This window comes from Anser anser (assembly GCF_964211835.1).
Source record: "Anser anser genome assembly, chromosome: Z".
Classification (NCBI taxonomy): Eukaryota; Metazoa; Chordata; class Aves; order Anseriformes; family Anatidae; genus Anser; species Anser anser.
The window spans coordinates 72,004,823-72,016,966 of record NC_139723.1 but is presented as its reverse complement, the minus strand read 5'-3'; the positions used below and the strand labels follow the sequence as shown (position 1 = coordinate 72,016,966).

Genomic DNA, 12,144 nt, shown 5'->3' with positions numbered 1-12,144 from the left:
ATCTCAAAAATATTTAAATATCTATGTAGTCATAGTGCTCTCCCATTTCCTACATTCACTTTAACTTCCATTTAATCTATGCTTTACCTTTCTTTTACATATGTTAGGAATTTGTTGCAGCTATCTGCTAACAGGTGAAGGTTTCATTTTGAAAAAATACATTTTACACTTGAAAACTGAGGGGAGGGACCAAAAAAATAAAAAATAAGAAATAATCCAGTAATGAAGTTGTCCCTGCTGCATAAAGATTTGTGACTTGAAAAAGTTTATACAATGTTATTGACTATTCACTCTCTGTTTAGTTAGTATTAAATTCCCTTCTTTTGTTTATTGTGCAGTAAGCTTACAAAGAAACTGCAAATTCTCAGCCTTTTTGGGCAGACAGTTGGATCCCATGTCTGAGCGTTCAGGGCAACCAAATGGAACCTGCACCCTTCTGACCACTGGCTGGGTCACTGGCTGGGGCGTAAAGACTCACCTGAGTAACTTGAGAAATCCCTTCAACTTCCCTTTTGATTTGCCTTTCACAGGCCAGTACTTTTTATTTCTTCTCATCTGTCTGCTATCATGTTAACAAGCAAGGGAGAATCTCAGCAATTCATTGACAGCATAATAAAATAGGATTTAGATTTCAGTATTTGAAGAATGGTTTGCTTTTAGGGTTTTCAGCTTTTGTCTCATATTTGTATTGCCCCAGTGATCAAAAAAGCTCCAAACCCCACAAAGTACATAGTTGGCCCTATGAATTTTTCACTTAAGTTTTCCAATTATAATTTGGGCAGAACATTTAGTGTAGGTTCTGCCACATTTTAAGTGAAACATCCCTAATATATTTCTGTTGAATATTCTGTAGGGCTTTTCTCAGGTAATTACTTCCATCTAAATAAAACTGAAGATTCAAAGTCTAATTGAACACAGTTGAATGGAGAATAGCCCAAATTTATTCCAGACATGAATTAAGTGAGCTGATGAGGTGAATTTGGCCTTGTGTATCTGCATTGGAAAACTCATACTTCCTCTTGGAAACTCAATGCAAATGTAACCTAAGATTATTGCTTTGAAAAATCTGTGCTAGATGATGCTCTCAGGTGAATATTGTGCTAAATATTTCATGACTGTTGAGAGATGTTGCTTGACAATATTGTGTTTAGTTCCTAGCTGAAAATAAACTGCATTATAAAAACAAGTCAGAAGTGAACATTGGTAGAAGGATATAATTTATTGTGATGAAACAACTATAGCAAAATGAAGTGTTGAAAAACCTGCAAGTTAATATACTCTAAAATACTGCAGAACTTTTGATTTTTATTAGCCTGATCAAAAATATTAAATTGTATTGTTGTTTTCAATTATGCTTCTGTATATATTTATGTTAATTCTGTTATCTCTTATCTGAGCGACAGTAATGAGAATGGTTTTAACCTGAATGCCAAATATTGTAGCATCTGTGGGAAAAAGTCCACCTCCATAGGATTTACTCAAAATTGCAGTTCATCAAGTATGTTGGCAGCAAATATAGTGATATCTACTAGGATAAACAGTTATGTGTATTGGTTTGTCAGCTGTTCCTAATTCTGCATAATTTAGATACTGTGAACTGGAGAGGTGCACATTATTTATCAATAATGCATGTGTGGATTAGTTTCATGTGAGAGAAAGCTGAGTAAATAAAACCACTCTAATGTTCTCTATTTATTATTAATCAGTGCAACAGAATAACTCTTAAAATATCCCAGAACTCCATAGACATCAGTAGCAATTTTAAGGACTTATTACCCTTTCTGTCCTAAACTTTTGAGATCATTGTTTAAGTCATTGTGATGTTATATCTAAAAATACACTAATGTAGTATTTGATTTCTCACAGAAATATTTATTTACTTTGCTTATTCTAATTTTGACCCATGTCAGCAAGGGAGAATTTCAAATTACGGCCTCTGCTTTTCATAGACTCCCATAGCATATTAAGGCACTTGCTGAGAATTTCATTGATTTCCCATGTAGATACAGGGTTTAGCCAGGAGGACTTCAGTGCCAGTTCAGGACTGAAATTGGCAGAGGCTAAGCACACTTTCAGGAAGCTGCACTCTTATGAAACTGGTGAATGGAAAATGACCCAGAATTAATATCAATTCCATACAGAGAAAAAATTCAAAATGGAATTCAAACCAGTAGATTACAGTCACCTCAGCTATTCTGGGTGAAATGCAGTGAACAGAGGTGGGTTTTGTTATGTTCTTAAGTGTCTCAGGATTGCAGGGAGGGATCTCAGTTTGGAAACCTCATGGGCTGCAAGGTGGGTTGGACGCTCGGCTATGGCCATCTCATGAGAGGTGGGACTGTGGGCTTGTGCTGAGGGGCTGGTTTTCTGCAGAAAAGATAGGATACATTAACCCACTTCTTGAGTCTGTTTGGGAGAGAGGGGTTTTGTACTCCCTGCTGCAAAATGAGATCTGCAAAACATTAGAGCCTTGATCCTCCTTGCTGTTTTCTTACATTTCAATATGTTTTGATTATTATTTTTTTTTCTTGTTTAGTGGAACAACTTCATCAAGAGGGTCTGAAAGCATCAAGTACTGGACAGTCATCAGGGTAGCTAGAACCTAGAGGGCGTAGGCATTCTTGGGGACGTGAACTCAAATGTTCTGAGGCAGAAAATTATTCTTTCATGATCTGCATGTGTGCTATGATCTCTTGGTGTAAAAGGGAGGATCGTTCTTCCAAGCATCTTCTAAATGCATTATATTGCAAGATCCTCTTTCAGCTGGTGTTCAGTAATGTGCTCAGAGAATGAAAGCTTGCAGTTCAATGGAAGGATCTTGGTTCCAGAACTTTGGTTGTATATCTTGCTATGGAAAACTGCTAAGCACGGAGCAGTGTAACTTTTTTTTTTTTTTTAAGAAAAAGCCACTTAGTCTGTGCTGAAGATGAAAATAGCTATTTACAATAGTACAAGCACCTACAAAGTGCAGGAAGCAGTTGAAGGATTTTCAGGGCTATTATTCTGGAACTGAGTATCTATATTGCTATTGAGCCAGCATCAGGAACCTAAATGCTACTTATAAAAACAAACAAACAACAACAACAACAAAACATGACAAAACAAAAAAAAAGTCAACAAAACAGCTACAATGACAAAACTGAGCAAATATATAGGTCTGAAACTGAGATATCCTTGAAGTGGGATTTTTGAGGTTCGAGATCCATAGAGTATATTGAAAATATAAATACATAAAAGGCTATCCTATTTCTTTAAAGATGTAGGTGTAGTACAAAATGACTGATCTGTCTGCAATGGAGTCAAAGAAACCACTGCCATTACCTTCAACTAAAGCAAAATTGGCTTTCATTTGTGTGCACACATACTAAATCTGAGGTATCAACAAGTCCTTACTGACGCTACAGTACTTTTTAAAAAACTGTTTCATTTTTAACAAAGTTAATTAGTTTCCAAGTGAGTAGGACGCTTTTATATCCTCTTAATATTCTGTTTGCAGTGTGATGGTTGCCTGGGGTTGAAGTGTTTTTGATTAACTATATGCGATAATGAAAACCATAAGAACAACCTTATGCAGAAGTTCTCTCTTTATGATGTTACATATAAAAAGGCGGAAGTCTTACAATATTTAACACAAAGCTTTTTCTCTCCTCCTGCTCCTTCCCCAGGCCCCTCTACGAGCGAAAGCTAATTATGGAAGTGTTAGAAATGGTTGCACACCAAGACTTCAGTATTTTGTAAGGTGTTCCTAAGTGTAGAATTTGACTATTTTTACAGGGATTAAGGGCTAGCACACTAATAAGGACAACGATGATAAGCATCTATGGTGAGAGCTGCTTGGTTGCTACGATGCTCTACAATGTTACTGAGAATCACACTCACATAAGAATACATATGTTTAAGGTTTATTAATGAAGGAAGCGAGACACCCTGCTTCACTCACATAGTTGTTGTTGCTTTTTTCCCCCCAGCTAAATCTTGTTGACTGTTGGATCTTTCCTACATTCTGAAGCTTATGAAATGGAAGCCTGTTGGGACTGAACAAGACGACCAGACGTTAGAGGTTGAGAAAATGATAGTGACTGGCTGCTTTGGATTCTGTGTTATGGGCCTCATTTTTGATATGAATTCCCATTGCAAAAGTAACTTTGGGTGATATGGATGATTTTCATGTGAAAACATGCATAAATGGGGTGTTGTCCCTGGTAAAGATGTGAAAGGATCTGATTCTTCTCCCAGTGAAATGGGCAGGAGTTTTGCAATTTCCTTTAATTGGGGAAGGACTGAAATCCTTAAAAGAAGGAGACAAAGCTGAGGCAGGCATTTTGCTGTCCCACTTGAATTTTAATGTGAATAAAATAGATAAATTACAGTAGTATTCCAATTCACCTTTAGAAATATTTTAAGGCTATTAAGTTTGTATCAGACAGAAAATCTTAGCATCTTTCTGCATGTCACTAGTAGGAGGAACTCTGTAGTTTGCTGGAATTGATGGCAATCTTCCATTCTGCTCTGTAATGAGTTCTGAGCTCTTACGAAGCATTATTCCAGCTTACTTTAGGGCGGGGGATGATATGGCTGAAGTGTCCTTACAATAACATAGGAAGGCTTAGAGAATCAAATGTCTAAAAAAATTGTGGCTCAGATGTTGAAATATATTATGTAGAGTATTAAGCATGCTTGGATATTGTTATATATTGTCAAGTGGATACCATGCAAAGTGGTTTTGTACCCATGGGAATTTTGCTGCAGATTATCATTGAAGCAGGAGCTGGAATCCATGTATTACTATCTGGCATGTGCTACAGAAAAAGATTTGGGCACATGTGTGTATATATATATATATATATATGTATATATATATTTATGGAGCAGAGCTATGCCAAGAATGGAAAAGAAGAATCAATTATAATTCAGATTTTATTGATTCTGTTCTATGCTAACAAAAATGGCCTCCATACTGAAGTCAGTTTAGATCAAAATAAACCCTGTTGAAGACGCTAGATGTGAGCACTGCAAACTCAAGAGAAACATATGCCAGGTTTCCTTCATAGAGTGTTATGAAGGAAAAATAACTCTACAAAGTGAAATTGGTGTGTATCATCCTGCCAGAGCCATGCTCTTCAGAATTTATAAAACGTTGCTGCATCAGGCTAAAAATTTGTAATAGCTTGTTGGCCATATTCACAACATTTAACTAATAGACAAACACTTTAGTACAGGACTATGTAATTACTCTCTCTATAGCAAAAATAAAGAAGGTATTAAATACAGCTGAAAAAACAATTGTCAACACCAATAAAAGGATACAGGGTACTACAATGATTAGATACAACTGGTACCATCATTAAAAAAGAAAAATACCTCCCCCCCCCATCTCATTAAATTCCTTCCTCTGAAGCCACTAAGTTATCTGTTCTTTTACAAATGTTGTACTACAAAAGTGCTAATTTGCAGGGATCAGATTAACTCTTCATACATTCATATTAGTGTTTCTCTGAAGTAAACATTGCCTTAAATGTTCAAAGTAAGAGTAGTGGCTTTGAAAAGGTGTTTGCGATAACTGTAATATTAGTTTTTACCACAGCAGTATCCTGATGGCAAACAGACACATCACAGCATGTCACCTTTTGGCAGATAGCTGCTGGGCTGTATTTTGCATCCGTATTGGCTTTGCTTGGATTCCACAGAATGCAAATCTGGGTAAAATTTGTCCAGTTCTGTCCAAAGAACATTGCTGTGAAAGTTAATAGGGAATTCAGCAATAATTTTTACCACTGGGAGGAAAAGTACAACATTGTGCCAAATATGACTCAAAGCCAATTCTCAGTTCCTGTTTAAATATTAGTAGCCCGATACAGCTCAAAACCTTATATTGCTTTAAAAATAAAAAATAACAGTCAGGTGTGAGAAGTATGACTCAACTTTCTATTGGCTAAATGTAAATGGCAACAACAATATTTTAGGAACATTTGTGACTAACTTAATGTCACTTATTTGTTTAATGTGATGATCTTTAAATAAAAACCCAAATTATTTTATAAATATTTAGCTTTCCAATAAAGCTATATCCAGATATCAGTCTTTTGACCATCCACAACATTTGAACTTTCTTCACATTCAAATCCTTATTTATGATTTTGCTTTCATTCTGAAAGCAATGCTCTTTACCAAAGTTAACGATGCAACACCTAAATGAGATGCCAACTCGATGGCATGATGCAGACACCCAACTAATGTTAATGGCTCTCTGCTCAGATGATTAAAGTCAAAGAGAGACATGGATACAACTTTGAATTACACAACTACTGAAATTCCTGGTAGCTCATGCCCATTTTGGAAATACACATGCTGAGGGGAGACAAAAATCACACAATGTGTGCTGGTTTAAATTATGTTGTTTCTTCTGAACTTATTTTATACAGTAAAATCTGTGTATTCCATGAAAGTTATTTGAAACTGGATCACTAATTGTGTTTACAATGATAGTAAGGCAACATACTACTAGAAAGTTTCAGTGATACTAGTTTTACACCTATCAATAACCAAAGAAATATTTTGCTGGAAGCAACTGATCTAAAGCAATAACTATTATCTTTCAGTCACTTATGACACGTTCATTTTATCTCCTGGTCTTTCTGCCAATATTCCCTTTAACTATAGCAATGTCACCTGAAATTAAACTATTAACTGAACTATTTCTTACTGTTTCACCTGTTCAAATTAGATATAATAATTAAATATATATTACATTACATGAGATAAAAGGTATATATTACATCACAATAATAAATACAGTTCAAAAGGTCTCTTGTGTTTTCTCTGATATGGCTTTTGTCTCACTGCTAAACTATAGGATAGACATCTGTTGTCTGTGTGGATTTTTCTGGAAGATTTGGTGTCAGGTGCACAGATTAGGACTTAATCCTGCTAACCTCTGTTTAGATGAACAACCCAAGAACCATGGCTTTTAGAACTGGAATCTCTGTTTTCTGAGAAGAGAATGTAAATTGTTTAGTCTGAATAGTTTGTGACATGCAGTTTCTTCATATATAACACTTATGTAAATTATATGTAACACTAAGCAAACTATTGCCGTTAATGTAGTTGCTAACATGAGAAAGGGAAGAAGTCTTTGACAAGATAAAGCTAAGAAAAGCCGAAGAGCCATAGTGTTTTATTTTTGCCTCAGATACATTTATTATACTTTTCAGCGATGATGCTGATGTGTAAAAATACAAAGACATTTCATTAAAAATTGTGTTAATATGTCTGTTCATTTGAAATGCATTTTTAATGTAATACACAATGTAGACATAGGAATGTCATCTCTGAAGTATATTCAGAAATTGTCATCCCTGTCTTTTTATGTTTTTTATTTTATTTCCAAAATCTTGACTTTATCAAAGAACCCCTGTTTCACACTCCTTATGCTCATGTTTATCTTCATCTATCTTCTGGGTTTGCCCTCTGTAAAAAGTTGCTGTTTCTCTGTTTTAATGACTATATCGGTTTAAAAATTTGGTGATGTTGGAGTACCTTTACAGCAGGCTCACTAAGCTTTGTCTGCTTAGTGGTGGTTTAGTAATTCCTGCTAAAGCAAAATTAGGGTGCTATTTTCTTTCGGCTTCTCTTGTTTTGCCCTCACCCTTGGCACTTGAGTGGGGAGAGGGAACATTATAAAGGAGATGAAAATCTTTAGCATGCTCACCCTGCAGGACAGAGGATACAGATCACAGCTGTCTCTACCTCTTGAATCTGCATCTTATTAATGTCATCAAGCAGTGAATCCTCTGTAGCTGTAGGCTGGACTTTTCCTGCTGTTAACAGGCCATGGAATGAGCTGGAGTTCACCAAACTATCTGCAGCTAAATAAACTCGGCGTTACTCAAAAGTTTTCTCCAGAGCCTAAGATGACAACAAATGGGGTAGTACAAGCACAAGAACCCTGTGGAGCCATTTGATGTCTGTAAATTGACTGGAGTGTGAAAGTGCATCACTTGGGGGCTGCCCCTCCTCCTGGCCATAACCTGCCCATGGGAGGGGGAGGCAAAGCTGAGCATCCTGCAGGGCTTGTGGAGGGAAGCATGGCTTGGTGCCCGTGATTCTTCCTGCGGCCTTAATCTCACTGAGCTCTGCTCTTTGTTACCTGGCCCCTTCTTGCTGTGCTTCATGCAAGATGGACAAATTGGAGACCAGGGAAGAGGAATGGTAAATGTCCTCCCACAGGATGGATGCATAAGAAAACAGCCAAACTGGAAAGATAGAAGAGGGTAGTAAAAGAGCAAAACAACTCATTCTGCCCCCAAGATTTTGAAGTATTTATCTCTCCCATTATTACAGAGAACACATTTCCATGAAAGGTGGTTGTGATAAATCTGATACCTTTCTATTTTAATGTGTTACACTTTTTATAAAGATGGTCTAAACTTGGGAATGCAGCATCTACTATTATCCTATTATATCCTGACATTATCCTATTATAATAAACTGAACCTGAAATGATTTGGAAAATACATTGGTAGTGACTACAGAGTTCTAAGACCTTGTCTCTCATGAAAACAGGTTGTCTGTTATTGGAGGATGTTCCAATAATATGTGGTACTTAAGAAAATCATTCTTAATTAGACCAACCGTATTGCTTGTCTAATGCCAAATGTTTTCAGAATGTCATCAGATTGGCAGTAAGAATGGATGGCAAATAAAATAAAATAAAATAAAATGTCTGCTCTTCTATTAGGGGTTCACAGCTTTGCTCTTTAGAAATCTTGGACTCTGGTAAGAAGTTGAGTTTGAGGATTGGTATCCTCAAGAGTCTTCTTAGGAAGGCACAGAAATTATTAGTGACAACAAATAGAAGTGTTATCTGAATGTGATACTACATTAAACTACTGCAAAATCAAGACAAATGAAATCCTAGAAGATCACTTGATAAGGAAGTGATTTTTTTTTTTCCCCTCCTCTCAATTGCTCCTTTATATTTTTTGGAGAGGAAATCTGCTTACTTATATGGACTTTATTTATCTGTGGAAAGTGGGAGGGATAGCAAGATACACTTGGACCCCACAGTTCAGTTATGACTGATGTTTCATAAACATGGGTAAATATTGCCATAAACTCAATTTTCTTCTAGGTGAAACTGAGGCACACAGATTAAAGCTCTCACAGAATATAAATGGTAGAATTGTTACTGCAATCCAAGTTTCAGGTTTTCAGTCCCCTAAATAAACAAGTGTCCCATCTCAGTGAATCCTTGTTCATGGATTCTTGTACAGCAGTGATACCAAAAAGGAAAGAAGGGAACAGGTGGTATGAAAGATGCAGTGCAAAGAAAGGATTATCCATATACTCTTACAGCCATCAGCAGATTAGGGAGTAAGGCAGCATGAGTCTGGAATACCTATAGCATAAGGCAAAGTGATCTTAATTTTTGTCATAATTCTTCATACAAATCTAAACAGATCTTACAGAGCCAGCTGGTTGAAAAGGCTTGGGACTAAAGTAGCTCATGCCTTGGCTTTTCCAAGGAATGGGTTAACAACATTTTTTTGTCAAAAAGTGCAGTGGCATTTAGTGATGAAGGGTTGCATTTATTTATTTATGTGAAAAGACTGTTCACAACACAGTGCCACCTATCACCATATTAGGACATCAATTTAAATGGCTGGAGGAAAGAATGTGACCAGACTTACGCTCTGCAGAATCCTGGGTTGGAAGTCATCCACCCAAAATCTGGCTAGACTTAGCTCTAACTTCCTTATAAAATGTCAAAGTCCATCTAAAATGGGGGCAGTTTGTGTGTGTTTCTTAATTCCTCCCAGAAAACTCTCTATTTAAAGTCTGACTCAGAAAAGAAATGGTCAAGGGAAAAAAAAAAAAAAGTTTGGCCTTTTTAATACAAAAGCCTGTTCAAGGTTTCAGTGGTGGTTTTTGTGGGATGATGTATTATTCTGGTACAGATTGTTTTTGAGACATAATTTCTATAAGAAAATTAAATAGGAGTTGGAGATCTGAGTTAAATTCTGATTTGATATCCACCAAATCAACCTCAGATACTTAAGTACTTTAGTTTTACTTAGCTAATTTATGATGTTGTTGACTTTTAAGTGCTGTTGGCCTGTTGTGGATCATGAACTTGGAAGTCTTTTAACCGCTAAGTAAAAATTTTCTCCTGGAACTGAAAGCAGCTTTCCTAGGGGGGCTTACTGGAATTGGAAACCAGTTTACTAGAGTTTTCCAGACATCCCAGCTGTAAGAAAAAGAATGAGTTAGGGGAGAAAAAATAATCAAGTACATTTTTAAAAGAACTATGTTGCACATCTTATTATTTTAAAAGTCTGGGTTTTGGCTCATGAAGAAATATTTTGCTTGTTTTCAATGATGTTTTCTGTATCATTTTTCTGGTACTTGGAGTGAAACGGGAAAGAAAGAATATATCTTCCACCTATCTTAAGATAAATCTAAAATGTTTATTCAACAGGAGTTTAAATGTTCTTGTGAATAATCTAATTCTAATGTCATTGTAACCAGACAGACTAAGTTTATGTAGATGTAAAAACATTATGTGCGTTTGGTTGGGTAGATTATTTGAAAAACATTTAACTCTGAATTCTGAGATCTGAATCTTTCTTTTCTACAATATCTTGGAAAATATTGAATGGCATGTATTCTGTATTAAAATCAAAATTCCCAAGTCAAAAGTCTGAAAAGCAGTAAGTCAAGGTGATCAAAACTGGGTTAATGATGTTAGACTTTTAATTTCACTTTTTGCTTATGGGAAAGTTCCTGACAAACGCTCAGCTTCCACTTGTGTTTTTCATTATTAAATCCTAACAGTCTAGCTAGATGACCGAAGAGCTGCATATTTTCACTTCACATTGATACCTGCTTTGGGTTTACTTCAGTTTTTTAGCTTACTTTGTAGATTTATTTTGCAGGTTGAAGTAGTATGAGATCTATACACTGCTGTAACATCTCATTTGGACAGATTAGAAAATGCTGGAAGGAAGAATCAAGCTGGCGATAAAAACTGCTAAAAGAGTGGAACAGAAGGCTGCGAGGAAGAAATTATCTTTCACATTTCCTATGTGAGAAGAGAACAAGCAATACTGCAGATTATTTATTCAGCTATTCTGTGGCCCTGGGGTGTTATCCTTGTGATTTTTTTCAGGGAAATCTCTTTGGTGACAGTAGTGTTTGAAGAGTACAAATGAGATGAACAAATAGCAGAACAAAAGTTGTTCTTATGAAATACCAGCAAAAGCAGAAAGCTTGCCTCTTCTTCTTCTATTTATTGAATATTGAACTTATTAGACACCAATCGCTCTGCTGTATTTAAATGAGGAAATTTCCCCCCAGACATGATTGTGTGTGTGTGTGTGTGTGTGTGTGCGTGCACACGCGCGCACCATTATTTTCTTTCCCCTGGAAAGCTTTCAGCTTTCTAATTACCCTCAAAATAGAAAAGGTGAATAAGAAAAGCAGCAACTGGGAACATGGGTGCTAAATTTACTAAGCACTCTTACACAAAGCAGTGGGAAGGTACAAGCTTAAGGCAGAATTTTGAGCCCTTCTTGACTATATTCACGATATTTAGTTACTGGATCTCATGAGCCAAGCAATGTTTTTGCAGGCTATATGTATTTGGTGTTGTTTTGTATTATTTTTTTTCTGTTTGTTTTTGGTTGTTATCTGTCTTGTGATTATTTGTGCTAATTAAAGATGTTTCTACTGACTTGAAGGCGAACTTTAAAGAATTGGATTTATATCCTGATTTAGGCCCCTAGAGGCATAGGATGAATACAGTTCTCAAGGAAGCTAAAAAAAACATTTCCTTATGCTTAGTAATTCTGGAAGCCAAAGTCTAAATATGAAAATATGAATGGCTAACAAGTACATGTGTTAAAAATACTGTTCCCATTTATCACAGTCTTCTATAATTTTGCCTTCAGAAAGACCCTTGACATCTTTGAAGGTAAGACATTACACAGGCCAAGTGTTAATAGTCACACTAAGACAAATTCAGCTTGTAGTTCTATCAGCATAAATACAAAGTTATAGTGTTGCCTTTCAGTAGGCCCTGGGGAGGAACAATGTGCATCCACTGAGACTTCAGAATAATTCAAATTGCTGTTGTTGTTCTTGAAA

The 12,144-nt window shown here is 36.1% G+C and overlaps 1 long non-coding RNA gene across 1 annotated transcript in view; it reads left to right on the top strand.

The window, feature by feature from the left end:
- Positions 1 to 11,832, top strand: part of LOC310889858 — a 33,168-nt gene extending 21,336 nt beyond the window's left edge. The window contains exon 3 of the long non-coding RNA XR_014576844.1: positions 3,969 to 11,832. This is a non-coding gene — a long non-coding RNA (uncharacterized lncRNA). The remainder of the gene's footprint in view (positions 1 to 3,968) is intronic.
- Positions 11,833 to 12,144: the final 312 nt, after the last annotated feature.